Genomic DNA, 213 nt, shown 5'->3' on the forward strand with positions numbered 1-213 from the left:
TTTCCTTAAGAAATTTAAGGGGGGGGAAAAAAAAACCCCAAACCAAAAACCCTGAATTTTGTTCTTTGCATTTTTAATTTCCTCTCTTTAAAAACCCCAGACAAAGAAAGACGCAAGAGGAACCGGATTCTGCGTGGCAGCGTCTGCGGGTCCAGCCCCAGCGCCGGCCGCCAGCGCCGCCTCAGCTGCGGGGGGCCCATGGGACGAGCGGAA

This window comes from Aptenodytes forsteri, unplaced genomic scaffold, assembly GCF_000699145.1.
Source record: "Aptenodytes forsteri isolate BGI_AS27 unplaced genomic scaffold, ASM69914v1 Scaffold391, whole genome shotgun sequence".
Classification (NCBI taxonomy): domain Eukaryota; kingdom Metazoa; phylum Chordata; class Aves; order Sphenisciformes; family Spheniscidae; genus Aptenodytes; species Aptenodytes forsteri.